The 12,423-nt window shown below is 43.7% G+C and overlaps 1 protein-coding gene across 1 annotated transcript in view; it reads left to right on the plus strand.

The window, feature by feature from the left end:
- Srebf2 (sterol regulatory element binding transcription factor 2) overlaps positions 1-12,423 on the plus strand; it is a 61,890-nt gene that overhangs the window by 12,109 nt on the left and 37,358 nt on the right. The gene's annotated exons all lie outside the window — the stretch shown is intronic.

Raw genomic sequence — 12,423 nt, forward strand, 5'->3', positions numbered from 1 at the left:
CTGCTCAGAAGTTGCAGTGAATGAACACCATCTACTCATCACCCAGAGCTAGAGAGCATTTGAAATTAATGAAACAGTCCCTGTTTTCAGGGAACTTTTTTTTTTTTTTAATTGCTGTACTCAGAGTCGGAGCAGGCATCCAAATGTTCACAAGGGGAAACTGTAACAGGTGCCATTCCAAGAACTCCAGATGTTTGAAGCACTAAGGAAGGAACATAGGAAGGTCTTCACGGGGACTTTCTCACTTGGCCTAAGTTGTGAAGAGTGGGTGAGCAGATCCACTCTTGATAAACTGTTAATCTTCTCAGTTTGGGTCAGGTTCTTCTTTACTTCAGTGTCTTTACCTGGCTAGCTTGAACTAAAAGTCGGGATTTGTTTGGGGAGGGTAGTGTGTTTATTGACCAGAGAAGCTCTAGAAAGCTGGGCTTGGAAATGGGTTGGAACCCAGAGAGGCTCAGGAGCACCAGGCCCAGCCAGTGTTAAACTACACAGCAGCCTACTTAGGACCCCACCCCACCCCATCATCTTAATGATGTGTTTTCTACTTTCCTGGGTCATTCCCTGGTAGAAGCCTTCCTTAATCAGAGCTGACTGTAGGAAGCCTTGTCAAGACATGCCTGGTGGGCATTCTCCAAAGGAAGATCAGGGTGTACGTGGGGGATACTGGCTTGATGGTGGGCAGAGGAAACAAAATGACAGCTGTCCGTTGTGCTTCTACTCCAATGGTGGCATTAAGGCCTTTTATATTTTATCTGTAGGCAGCTCCATCTATCCCTCTTTCATTCTATGATCTCTGTTCTAGCAATTTGGAGAACGTTTCCTGGTGCTGTTTTGTTGTTGTGTCCATTCCACCCCCCCCCACCCCTGCACCAAATTGTTTTCTTTTCCTTGAACATTCTTCCATCCCTTTAACTCCTAAAACCCTTTTTATCCTAGGTTTAGCTTTCAGTCTCCAGAACAGATTGGTCCTTTACTCCGTGGCAGCCTTTTCTTTTTGAGGCATTTGTCTGTTGTCCCCTCTGTTGAAGTTTGTGGGTTTGGTTGAGTTTCTGTCCTTGTTGAGATTTTCTTGAACATGCTAGGCAAGCATTCTACCACTAATACCACTAAGCTACAACCCTAGTGTGTCCTCCACCCCACCCCCCAAGACAGTGTCTCACTGCATCGGAATGGCAGCAAATTCACAAACCTCTAGTTTGAGTCTCCCCAATGCTGGGGATTAAATCCAGGGCCTTACCCTTGGTAGGGAGGCACTGGACCTGAACTACGTCCCAGCACTTCTGAGAGTGAAGGGCGAGAACCAGTACTTTCTCTTTTTGTCTCCTTTCTTTCTGTCACTTTTCTTCAAATCTTTTCCTTCCTATTTTCATGTCTTCTAAGATAATGAGGTTTCTCTTTGTATCCTCAAAGGAAGGCTAGTCTTTCCTTATAATGCTATCTTAGCCTGAGTGTTGAGATTACACCTCAGTACTTTTGTCCTTGCTCTGTACAGGGTCTCACACAGGTATTTGCATAAGATTCCCCAAGCTATCAACACATAGTAAACATCATAGACAAGTAACGAGTGGATGTTTGTATACAATTTAATAACCTATTTTGCATGTATTTTTGGCCTTAGGTTTTAGGGAGATTTGAAAGTGTGATAGTGAATGGTAGAGTCTTGGTGTCTTACATTTTTCCTTAAGGGTTTTAGTGCTAATAAGAGTTGGGGTCCTTTGCTTTGTGGACTCTGCCCCCAAGACCACAGTTCAGGTGAAATGGTTTGTGACTGACTTTTTGACGGTGGGTCATCTGTCATTGTGAAACATGAGGTCCTCTTAGAGCACAGAATCGTGTAGGATCAGTTCCTTGAGCATCTTGCTCAACTTCTACCCTGCTGTTTCAGAAGCATTAAAGAGAGCTGTGTAACACTAGGGTGGGGGCAGATAATGAGCTAGGAAAGACAGGAAAGGCCTGAGATGATGATGTGTGCTTTCCTTCCTGAGCTTGGGTGTTCACTCTGCTCACTCATCAACGAAGCACTCGCTAGTGTCTGCCCTGTCCTTCCGCTACCAGACTTGGTTTGGTGCGATCCACGTGATAATGCAACCAGAGCTTGATGTTAAGTCCCAGCTCCACTACCTGCTGGTTGTGTGACAGTGGCCCAGTTACTTAACCCCTATGCCTTGTTTTACTGTCTGAGACATGGGTGATGACAGCACCTGTCTCAGTGTTGGAGAACTTGCATGAGGAAATCCATGTGAAGTGTTCAGTGGGGTGCTGTCATATGCTGGTTTTGCTAACTAACCCACCCAAAGCCATTTCTTCCGGAATGCTGTACTCAGAGTGCAGACACGTCAAAGAATAAGTGGAACATCATGGGGACAGCCCTTGAAACATGGGGTGCCAAGAGTCTGGTGTCTCCTAACAACCTTAGGTACGGACTAGAGGGCCTGCATAGGATTCTTGCACGAGTGGGAACTCCCATGAATCATTCTAGAATCCAGCTACTGTAAGATGGGCAGTCCTAGTGAGGGAGTTCTTCCGGAAAACCACAGTGTATATGTCTATAGGGATAACTTTTGCACTTGGGTGCTTGTAGGGAAAAAGCAAGACTTCCCCAAGAAAGGCTTCCACCCTTATCTGCCTTTCTTCTCATTTATATGCCTGAGGCTATGTGTAAAACTTTTGTGAATTTAAACTTGTCTTCTTAGGCACAGTCAACTCCACATTTAAGCACTTCAGAGCCAGGCAGTATGTAAAATGCCTTACACGTCAGTACTTGAAAGAAGTACCTCGTGGGGTGATGTTGAGAATTATATAACAATGTGTGTGAACGTGCCTAACAAAGCTTTACAAACACAACAGCAGTGGCATTGCTAATGAGGTGGTTTTCCAGTATTTAAAAAAAAGACATGATTCTAATAAACATATCCAAACATACACAAACTCATGCACAAACACTGGTAAAGAGCCAGCAGTGAAAATGCAGCATCTTTTCAGGCAGCAGACCCCTTTTTACAGTCTCTGTGCTTTGTGCCCAGCCCTAGCATGTTTACTCGGCTTTCACGACCAGAATCTGCCACTTGGAGGCATTTATTTTTGTGGTTGATATATAATAGGATCTCGGGTAATGTTTATTCCATGCATACCTTCTTTGGTTTGTTATCTACTAAAACAGAAGTGGCTAAGGAGAGGCTGCTTTGGAAGGAAAGCTTGTCAAAGTAGATAATATCCTTTATAGGCTAAGGATTTGGGTAGGAAGGTGTGCCTATAAAAAATTACAAACCACAAGACAAAACTATCTCTTCTTTGTTTCCCTCGATGAGCCAGTTACACACATTTCCTAAGGTTGATGGTCTTCAGTTAGCTTGTAGGGAGTTGTTTTTATGATGGTGAAGATGGACCCCTTTACTGAGCTACACCCCCAGATCTCTCCCACTTCCAATATTCACAATATTCAATCAGAACCGAAAGCAGTATGTGCATTATTTCCTAAGCACCTTCTGACACCTTCATTTCCCCTTCACTGTCACTCAGATCTGTAGTGCATCTTTCTCCCAAGTTGTAATTCACATAAATGCAAAATATGTCATATTTGGGAGGCAGGTGTGGTTAGACACACCTCGAATCCCAACACTCATCAGGAGATAGAGGCAGGGGGATCTCTATGAGTTTGAGGCCAGCCTAGTCTACAGAGCAGGTTCTAGGACAGCCATTAACAGAGACACATTATCTCAAAACAAAACAAAACTTAAAAAAATAGATAAATGGGCATTTTGGAAACCAGGCATAGTGACACATGCCTGTAATCTTAGTACTTGGGAGGTGGGGGCTGAGAATCAGGAGTTCAAGACTAGCCTGGGATGCATGAGACCCTTTCTCAGTACCCACACCAAAAAGGGGGGGGGGTCATGTTATCACATTAAATGAATTTGACTTTAGTTGTAATCACCATCTATACATTTAAATAAAATATAAATATTATTTCTAATTAGAAAAAAATTTGCTTTTAGATAGAGTGTAATGGCTTTTTGGAAAAAAAATTATTTACCTACTTATTTATGTGGGAGGAGCACACGAAGGCCATAGGACAACCTGCTGGGAATGAGCACATGGAGACCATAGGACAACCTGCTGTATGCATTCTAAGGGTCAGCTTGGGTCATCAGATTTGGTGCTGCGCGTCTTTATTCACCGGACCATCTTCCTGGCCCTCCATTTATATAGAAGAATGAAGTTGATCTCAAGCAGAAGTCAGTACATGGCGGTCTTGCCCTGAGATTGACTGCCTAACCCCAAGCTGTGCAGAAAGGGAAGTGGGTGTTTTTCAAGGGTAGATGAGAAACTAGTGAGTGAGTAGCGAAACCTTTAAGAGTTGGACAGAGTGGGGCTGGAGAAATGGCTCAGAAGTACTTACTGCTCTTCCAGAGGACCACAGTTCAGTTCCAAGCACCCACAATAGTTGGTTCACAACTACCTGTAACTAACTTGAGCTCAAGGGAATCTGACTAGTCCCCTGCAACACCACATAAGGTAAACACACACACACACACACACATCTTTTAAAAAAGAAAAAAACTGGGCAGTAAGTGTCACATGTCTTCAGAGATAGGGGTGGATCTCTGAGTTTGAAGACAGGCAGGCCACATAGAGAAATCCTGTCTCAGGAAGAAAAAAAGGAAAAAAAAGGAAATCAGAGCAATTGGTAGGAAGCTCTGAAGCTTATTTTTAAGAAATTTGAGGGGCTGGAGAGATGGCTCAGAGATTAAGAGCATTGCCTGCTCTTCCAAAGGTCCTGAGTTCAATTCCCAGCAACCACATGGTAGCTCACAACCATCTGTAATGAGATCTGGTGCCCTCTTCTGGCTTGCAGGCATACACACAGAATATTGTATACATAATAAATAAATAAATAAATATTTTTTAAAAATTTGATTTCAACCTAGAGAGATGGCTCAGCATCAAAGGTACTTGCTACTCTGTAGAGGACCTGAGTTCAGTTCCCTGCACCCACTTGGCAGCCAGCAACCATTTGTAACTAGTTCCAGGGTAGCTGATGCCCTCTTCTGGTCTTTCTGGGCATTAGGCATACATGTGCAAGAAAAAAAAAAGCCAGCCCTTGCTGTTTTTGTGGAGGACCTGGGTCTGGTTCCCAGTACCTACATGGCAGCTCACAACAGTCCTTAGCTAAAATTCTAGGGGACCCAATTCCTTCTTCTCTCTAGGCATTAGGCACACCTTCAGTACACATACATACACTCAGTGAAAACAAACACTCATGCACATAAAATAAAAAAAATTTAAAGTTTTAAATATGATTTGAAAGATGGTTCTACCAATCAGATACTCAAAGCTGATTGCTATTGGACAGGAGACTGGTTGAACTCAGCGTAGGATGTAGGAGTGGAGTGGTAGCTGCTGGGGAGGTGTCTGAAAACAACACCTCTGGCAAGGGGCGAGGGGGGAGGAGATAGAGTGTTTTATACATGTGAATGCGCTGTTGTGTGCAAGCCAAAGCAGGGCCACGTCCATGTCTACTTGTATTGACCTCTTACTAAACTGGAAGCCAGTGAGCTCTTCAGTCCATCCCTCTCTACCTGCTAATTTTAAGACAACAAGCACACACATTCATGCCCAGATTTTATGTGAGTGCTAGGGATTTGAACTCGGGTCCTCATGTGCACAGAGTGAGTACTCTTACACACTGAGCCAGGCCTTTTTAACTTTTGTGCAATGTATATGAAAAGGAATCCATGATTTTAGCATGTTATGAACATTAAGCATTTGAGAACCTCTATTTCCCCACCCCATTTCCTTTTTTGGCTTCTTTGGCAATTAAAAAGAATTCACTCATCTATCACTTAAAAGTTGAAGATAAGGGGTGGGGAGATGGGTCAGAGGTTAAGAGCACTGGCTGCTCTTCCAGAGGTCCTGAGTTCAATTCCCAGCAACCACATAGTGGCTCACAACCATCTGTAATGAGATCTGGTGCCCTCTTCCTGACTGTAGGCATCCAAGCAGACAGAATACTGTATACATAACAAATAAATAAATCTTTAAAAAAACAGTTCACGATAACTAGCTGGGCATGGTGGTGCACACCTTTAATCCCAGCACTTATGAGGCAAATACAAGTGATCTCTGAGTTTGAGGCCAGCCAGGGCTACGTGGTGAAACCCTTAATCCAACACATTATGACATGGATGACCTTGGGGTAACCTTGAACTCCCTCTGCCACCTCCTTCAGGTACAAGATTGCAGACATGTACCACCATGCCCAGCTTTTCATGTTTTTTTAATCTCGTGACCCTGATTCCTCTTTCACATAAGCCCTGTGCTTATAAAGATTTCTTTTTCAAAATTTATTTCATTTGTGTGTGTCACATTTGTGCGGGTACACATGGAGGCCAGAAGGTGTCAGAGCCCCTGCAGTAGGAGCTGGAGTCACAAGTATTTGTAAGTTGTTGGATATAGGTGCTGGGAATCAAACTCGGGTTGTCTGAAAGAGCAGCAAGTGAGCTTAACTGCTGAGCCGTCTCTCCAGACCTCAGTTTTTGTTAGTTTTTTGTTGTTTTTGTTTACTTACTTTATTTTTTTTATCGTGTGTCTCTGTGTGTGAGATTTGTCAGGGGAGGGGAACCATGCCACAGGGTGTGTGTGGAGGTCAGAGGACAACTCTCTGGGGTTGGTTCTTTCCTACCTTTATGTAGGTTCCAGCAATCAAACTCCAGCCTCAGGATTGCACTGTTTTGGTGGAAAGTGCCTTTACCTGATGAGCCAGTAGTCTTGCCACCCTGTTGGTAAAGCTGAAAACCATCCGTTTTCACTACCTGAGTCAGTAAACTCTGGCACCGATATTACAAAGTGCAATACTATAGAACTCCCATTTTTGTTGTTTGAGACAGGGTTTCTCTGTGTAGCCCTGAGCTCACTGTGTAGACCAGACTGGTCCAAGCTCAGAGATCACTTACCTCTGACTCCCAAGTGCTGAGATTAAGGCACGTACCATCACCGCCTGGTCTGTTTCCTAAATTTGTCTGTAATAAATACATTCCTTTCATGATTTAAAACATTGTCTAGGGCTGGCAGGATGTCTTGGCAGGTAAAGGCATTTGTCATCAAAGCTAATTGATGGCTTGAGTTTCATCACTAGAGCCCACATAGTGGGAAGAGAACTGGCTCCCAAAAGTTGCCCCTCTACCTTTGCTATGCATGTGTCCCTTTCCCCCAGGCAAATAAATATAATTTTTTGAGTTCGAGACCAGCCTGGTCTACAAGAGCTAGTTCCAGGACAGGCTCCAAAGCCACAGAGAAACCCTGTCTCGAAAAACCAAAAAAAAAAATTAAAAAAAATTAAAAAAAAATTAAAAAAAATTTAAAAAAATTTAAAAAAAATTAAAAATAATTAAATAAAAATAGATTATATGATTTTAACACAACATTCACAATAAATATAAAATGTAAGAATAATGTATGAAAGTCTCAAAGAATTAGTAAAATATGTATTAAAAAATAAGTAGTAGGGCTGGAGAGCTTGCAGAGAGGACTTTTGTCCAGTTCCCAGCATCCACGGGGCAGCTGATAACCGTCCATAATTCTAGGGGATCCAGTGCCCTCTTCTGTCCTCTGTGAGCACTGCATGCATGTGGTGCGAAGACAAATTCAGGTAAAATACCTGTACAGTAAACATAAATAGGTGACCTTTGCTGCATGTGGCCACTCATTGTAATGTCAGGTCTGAGGAGTATAAGAGAAATGTGCAGCCAACCTTGGTTACGTGGTAAAGTCCATGTGGTTAAGTGTATAGTAAGACTCTGGCCTTGGCTGAAAAGATGGCTCAGTGCTTAAGAACACTGCCTGCTCTTCCAGAGGTCCTGAGTTCAATTCCTAGCAACCACATGGTGGCTCACAACCTTCTGTAGTAAGATGTAGTAAGTTCTACTACTCTAGTAAGATCTGGCCTGCAGGCATACATGCAGACAGAACAAATCTATACATAATAAAATAAAAGTCTTTAAAAAAAAAAAAAGCCTGGCTTAACACTTCTTCCTACCCCACCCCCACAAGAAACAAAGAATAATGATTTCTGATTCTTCCCTCACCTCCCAGGGATAGATAGCTAAAGGATTAAGACATTGCCACCCCATCTGGGAGCTTTGGATTTATTCCTAATCAAAATTAATCTAATCAGGGGCATGGCTCAGTGGTTGAGGGCCCTGGCTGCCCTTCCGGAGGACCCAGGTTCAATTCCCAGCTACCCCCGCACACATATCAGCTCACAACCATCTGCGATGCCAGTTCAGGACATCTGACACCCTCTTCTGGCCTCCTTGGGCATGATGTTTTTACACTTGCTGGGACAGATATATATGCAGGCAAACACCTAAATGCATAAAATGAAATAATAAAAATTTGATCCGATCATATTTCAGGTTATTGTATGTGTATTAGATGCTGTGTGGCTAAGCCAACCAAGATAATTTATGTTGCCTCTAGGTTCATAAACTCCATAGAGCAATGAACTTGTGTCTCTTTGAAGCATGAGACTTCTTGAAATTCATGGGTGCTAAACAATGCCTCTAGTTTTGTTTCCTTGCTCTTGAAGGGACAGAACCCAAATGTAGTCTCTTGGTGCCCAAGCACCTTACCTCTAAATGTCAAAGACAGCTAAGCCTGGGATACGGTGTGGAAGAGAGTGAGGGACGCTGGGTGTGCTGCTCCACTTCTGGGAAGCCTTTTCGCCCTTGTGCTCTGTGAACTGCAACTGGAACAAAAACTCCATTTTCACAGCTTCATAAAACCTTTTCCCAGGCCTCCCTTTCCAGGTCTCATGGCTCTCTGTGGAAATGAGAACCCATATAATTGCCTGACACAAAGCGTGGAACAGGAAACAGTAAAGAGACATTACGATCTCCCACACGGTGGAGCGTGGAGCTAAAGAGCATGACTGTTCCTTCCTGGAGCCTATACCTTAGCTCACTGGGGTCCCTCCTGCTGTCTCTGGATGGCGCTCTTTCCCACAAGCACTCATCTTTCCTTACTACTTGGTTGGGACCTGCTCCCCAGCTGTCTGGAGATGGCATCACTGGAGATCTCGTGAGAGTTAAAAGGGTTCTACTTTAAGAAAAAAATCAGGCAGTTCAGTTCCATCTGCCTATACACTCTTAAACCTGCTTTGTCAACTAAAACCTTGTGACCTTTGCACACCAGCCTACATATCCACCAAGCAAAGTGTTTTGGAGAGCACTTGATGGAAAGCCAAGTGGGCACAAGTGCCTGTGTAGTGGGTGCTCGATGGGTGCCACTAACGAGGGCACAAATTATCTTATTACTCCTCAGAGCAAAGAATCAAGTGTGTGTTTCCCAGCATTCTGTGGTGAGGAAACTGAGTATAGAGAACTAATTTGTCTTCACAGTTCTCGGGCTGCTGTCCTGAGACCCAGACCCACATAGCACTAAAGCCTGCGTCCCTCTATCAGATTGCTGTTTCATGTTGGCTTTATGGGAATTGTCAAAGACTCAACAAATTGTTAGGTTTCTCTTGATGATTTTTTTTTAATAGAAGACTCCATTTAATAAAATCCCAACCCCTCTGGGGAAGAATGCAATGGAAACCATACAACCGCCTCTTTGGATTACTAGCTGTTCATTTTCATGTTTACATTTATTGATATTTTTTTTGGTGTGTGGGGGGGAAAGATGGGCATGTGCCTCACAGCACACCTGTCGGGGCCAGAGGACATTCTCCTTGGTTCTTTCCCTCTAGCATACGGATTTCCAGGGCTCGAACTCATGCCAGCAGGCTTCACAGTGGCTTTACCCCCCAGCCATCTCTTGATGATTTTCTTAAAGTTTCTATAATCTCATGTTATGCTTGAAATGTTTGAGCATTGGATTTGTATTTGGTTCATATTTTGTCCTGAGATTAAGGATGGCTCCTAGTTAAATTGTCTATAAGGAATTGGCCTTAGTTGACAGAGTCGGAATATCTGTGTCTTCTGCGTGTTTCTCCCACCCACATCCAACAGGCTAGTGATGGCAGAGCAGAATGATGAGATGTTCATAAGTACTCGCACTGTGGGAATTTAGCATGTTTGAACAGTTACGCCTCATGGTTAAACTGACTGAATCCTTACAGTGCTGCAATTGAAATACTAAGCTCCAGTTGCTCAATTTGGACCACACTAGGAATCTCCAGTAACATGCTAACATGTCCCACATATGACTCTCCTACCTCAGATGTCTCCCCAAAGGCCCCTCCCTCCTTTAAAGACTTGAAAAGGACTTGCTGGTAGGGATTTGGGGCAATGAATGGAGATGGTGCTCTCCTGTTTGGGTGACTGGTTTTGTATTATGATTATTATTATTATTTGCATTATTATGTGCATTATTGTTTTGTGTGTGGGTATACATTCTGTGACACGTGTGGAGGTCAGAGGATGCCTTGTGAGAATTAGTTCTTTCCAACCTGTGGATTCTGGGAATCAAACTCAGGTTGGCAGGATGGGTGGCAAGTGTTTTTCCCCACTGGGTCGTCTTGCCAGGCATGGTGGCTGTTTTGGTTATGGTGTTTTGTTTGGTGTCCAAGTCAGAGCATCAGTGGCCAAGAGAATTTGGAGAGAGGGGTTCTTGACCACTTGAATATCTCTGCGGTGACCACAAACAATCACTAACTTCATAGGTACACATTAGATATTAGAAAGAGAAAGAAATGCACAGTGAAGTAGAGATCTGAAAATAAGTAGGCCAAAATTGAAGCTCCAGGCATCTAGTAAGGAGCAACCCTAAGAACAAGAAACAGCCGTGAGAACCACGTGGGTCATGGAGTAAGTAGAGTTTAGGTAAGCCTTTGCAGGCTTGAGACTTTGAGGGCCAAGGATTCAGGGGTTATAGTCACTTGGAATCTGATCTAGAAAGGAGAGCATGGTTTCCAAGTGCACACGTCTTCTTGGCCTTACTGACTTCTTTCCCAGAGGGAAAGGACATAGCCAGAAGTCCAGAAGGGCCCTGAAAAGCATGGGATCTGGTGCAGGACCAACTGCTGTGCCTTGGCCTTCAGGCAGGGCTCTGTGATACCATAAGTGAATGAAATAGTGAGGCAGAAAACTGGATCTGAACCTGGCTGTGTACTGACAGCCACTGTTACCATGTTCTAGTTATTTCCAGGACTTTATATATGATCTTTGCATCCTTTCTTCCCCTAAAAGTTCTTGACAATTTTACTGCTTCAAACTCATGAGCTGAACCTCTTGCCTCTGCCTCCTGGGTGTAGGAATTACAGGCATGTACCACCAGACCTTGTGGTTCCTAGGCTACCAGTGACCACCCAGACATGTACCTTGGTTGGAGCAATGACCAGAGCTTGTCTGTTGAGGATGAAAGTGGGTGAGAAGTAGAGTTCTGGTACAGCTACAGCCCCAATAGCTCAAGCCCTGCCACCAGGAGCATTGCTGAGGCTGGAGGTTGCTTCATGGCCAAGGTGACTGTCCTCCAAAGTTTCATGACAGTGACAGCCACCCACCGTCTGCTTTAGGGTGTGGGTTATGTAGACCCATCCTGATCCATTTCTGTTTTTGTCTTAGAAAAGTCATTTCAGTTTACACCTGTAATCTCGCACTCAGGTGACAGAGGCAGGAGGATTGACGCAAATTCTAGACCAGCCAAGGCTATGTAGCAAGACCTTATCTCAGAAAAGATCTCGATCTCTCTCCTCTTCTCTCTCTCTCTCTTTCTTTTTTTTCCTTTCAGACAGGATTTTTCTGTGTACTCTGGTTCTCCTGGAACTTGCTCTGTGGACCAGGTTGGCCTCAAACTGAGAGATCTGCCTGTCTCTGCTTCCCAAGTGCTGGGATTAAAGGTGTGACATTAGATTTTCATTCCCTATATTTTCTTGTTTTGTGTTACGTTGCTTATGGTATCCAGAACAGAGCCCAGAGCCTTGTACATTTATATAACTGCAGAGCGCCACTCTCAACTCGAATGCATCAATTTCTTAATCAAATTTAAAAGTTAATATTTGGGGAACTGAGGATGGAACGTAGAGACAGAACAATTGTCTAGCGTGCACCAGGCTCTGAGTTCATTTCCTGCACCTCAAAAGAAGTCACTAAGTAGTTAATAACCTGAATCACATAAAGGAGAAATTGGCTCTCAGTTCAGCTGTTAGTCAAGAGCTCTGAGCAATAAGATTACTCCTCTCTGCCCACAAATTACATACAAATCCATAGGAGTCATTTAAAAAAAAAAAACAAGTAAAGGTGCTTGTGTTCCATCAGCCTACTGTAGTGCACCTGTTTGTAATCCCAGAGTTTGGGGACTGAAACGGGGATTGTGTGGTTTTGTTTGGTTGGTTTGGTTTTGTTTTGTTTTTTGAAACAAGGTTTCTCTGTACCGTTGGTGGCTGTCCTGGAACTAGCTCTTGTAGACCAGGCTGGCCTCGAA

Source organism: Arvicola amphibius, chromosome 9 (assembly GCF_903992535.2).
Source record: "Arvicola amphibius chromosome 9, mArvAmp1.2, whole genome shotgun sequence".
Classification (NCBI taxonomy): Eukaryota; Metazoa; Chordata; class Mammalia; order Rodentia; family Cricetidae; genus Arvicola; species Arvicola amphibius.